We start from the raw sequence: 2,612 nt of genomic DNA, 5'->3' as shown, positions 1-2,612 counted from the left end.
GAAACTTGCATGGTTAAAAAGAAGGGCGCCGCCTACGTTGGGCACGACTTCCGCCTCATTTTTACAATGCGAGAACTCTATCTTGTATTTCTAGTATCTTTGATAACATTAAAGGTATACGCGCGCATGCGCCTGAGCTGTTTGGTAACGACATGGCGTCCATGCGCGAAGTTGGCCAAACTCTCTCTCTATTGTTTAATAGCTCTATGCTCTGTCTACGGCTCTGGAAAAAAACAGAGCCGTAGATAGAGAGAGTTTGGCCAACTCGGTTTCAATCACGTGACTTACACCGGCCATGTTGTCACCAAAACAAAACAACGCGATAGGGTAGGAAGTTAGCAGTTATTATAGATGATTAATGCTTATGTTGGGTTTGGGGTTGCTGCAATCGATCCAACAAAGAAACAAAAATGTATTAATTTCCTTAAATTCCAAAAAGGAGGAGGATTTGGGATTATATTTTAACTTCGCATGGCGATCGAAAAATCTCGCTATCCACGTAGTAAATAAAGGCATGTACCGCACGCCCCACTTCGCGGTAATACCTACTGTACTAGGCCTAGACAGGCCTAAATTTCGGTACTTCTTCGGCCGAACACTTTAAGGTAGTACTTAAATCAGCTTAATTACGATGATAATAAAAAAATAAAAAAGGAAGAATTTCAAGCAGCAATGATTTATAAAAAGATGCAATGTTGCACTTTGCTGTTAAATTATATAACTAAATTTCCAGAAAGCTACATGAAGTATCAGTCAAAGGTAGCTTAAATTATAATTAAAAATAAAAATTGAATCCTCCAATAAAAGCGAAATCTTGTCCAAGGAGTCTTGGAAACTTGGAGCTACGCAAACATGCCCAACTGTGCTTTACAAATCAATTAATTGTGCAACTAAAAGATTTTAAAGATAAAAATATATTTTAAAGATATAGGCCCCCTAGGCCTAATTGTATTATAATATATTGATTGTTTTAATACATATTTTAAATCAAAACGTTTAAATGTTTTACAAATTACAAATCAAAATTTCAATGAATAGTAAATAATGAATAATAAATAAATAATAATAATAATAATAAATAATAATAATACAGTAATAAAATAATGATAATATTATAACTCACTAATACTATAAACAGAAGTGTGGAGAATGCTGCTATTTTACTTACAAGGCATAGCTTCTTGATTATGTTGAATGATTAGGCATATGTTGTACAAAAATTTCTCTCAATGCAATAATTCTTCAACTTTGATTTATTGTTTAGATTACAATTTACAAATAGGCCTTGGCTATTTGTTGGTTTGAAGATGACCAGCATATTTTATTTCATAAATTAAATTTTACGAAGTCATAGGCCTAGAGACAATTAGAAAACTTTCATGTTATTAATATTTTTATCATTCATTTACAGGCGAAATTAATATTATCGCCGACGATTCACAAACCTACTCTGTCTGCACAACCAACCTTTCTCCTCTGCAGTGTTGACTCTTCTTAGGAGCCTCATTCATAGAGTAGGCTGCTAGCAACTAGGTATAGGCCTAGATGACAGACTTTTAAAACAAAAAGATAATCGTAACGAAAAAAAATAAAGAATCGTCCTCACTTTATCTTCTCGAAATAATACAGCACGTCACTGATTAATTAATTCCAAAGTTAGGTAAATATGATTATACAATATATGATATTTACAATGATATGTTAAAATCCCATAATTGAATTGTCCTCATGAACAGAATAATGAAAGAAAGTTTATGCAGCATCAGTGTTTTATAAAATGTTATAAAGCTATACGCGCGCACGCTGTTTGGTGACAACATGGCCGGTGTAAGTCACGTGATTGAAACCGAGTTGGCCAAACTCTCTCTATCTACGGCTCTGGAAAAAAAGTAATTACAGCCCCCTCTATAATTAACAGCGCCATTTTGGATAGTTGTCTTAGCAGCCAGACGCCAAAATAAGTACAATCCAAAACAAAAGCATTGTTGTAGAAACTGTAGGTTCACCGAAACGTATGGTGACAGTGTAAGTTTTCACATAAAATGTTATTCTTTAAGATATTGTACTTGTATTGAAGTGTTGGAATATGTATTTAAAAGTATAAACTTGCGTTTAATATTATGTTTTTCTTGTTTTGACTGGTTAGGGTACTGTGAACCTGTGAACTTGCTCGACTAATTCATTCGTTTTTGTTGTGCTTACCTAGTTTAGGCCTAGGCCTAGGCCTAGCCTAGACCTAGGCGGCCTAGGCCCTAGGCTTAGTGGCCTATCTTTAATTTAATAAGCCTTCTACATTGGGCAATTTTGCTGAATTTTCCAGTAATGCCCAATTACCGATTCTGATATTCTGAGAAGTGTGTAAAGCTGGGCCCTGGGGGTTCAGTCGAATTACACGCTAATTAATAATACTAATAGGCCTAGCTAGGATAGTAGGGCCTAGGCCCTAGGTAGTAAAACAGTCAAATTTTAACTTTTTTGATTGACTGTTTTTACTCCTTTTTAAGTTATACTAGAACACATAGGCCTATATACAAATGCCAGTCAAGTCACCCCCTTGTAAAGTCGCCCCTTACAAAGTCGCCCCCTTGTCAAGTTGCCCCCTAACCAAGCCA

The 2,612-nt window shown here is 35.3% G+C and overlaps 1 protein-coding gene across 2 annotated transcripts in view; it reads left to right on the top strand.

The window, feature by feature from the left end:
- Positions 1-1,912: 1,912 nt before the first annotated feature.
- LOC117119136 (zinc finger B-box domain-containing protein 1-like) overlaps positions 1,913-2,612 on the top strand; it is a gene marked incomplete at its 3' end in the record, with an annotated part of 12,762 nt that continues 12,062 nt past the window's right edge. The window contains 1 exon segment of one of the 2 annotated variants that reach the window (XM_033263953.1): positions 1,913-2,025. 2 annotated transcript variants of the gene reach the window in all.

Source organism: Anneissia japonica, unplaced genomic scaffold, assembly GCF_011630105.1.
Source record: "Anneissia japonica isolate Jap-2015-1 unplaced genomic scaffold, ASM1163010v1 scaffold1792_len1028045_cov167, whole genome shotgun sequence".
Classification (NCBI taxonomy): Eukaryota; Metazoa; Echinodermata; class Crinoidea; order Comatulida; family Comatulidae; genus Anneissia; species Anneissia japonica.
The sequence above is the reverse complement of the archived record's forward strand: the minus strand, read 5'-3'. Positions and strand labels throughout refer to the sequence as shown.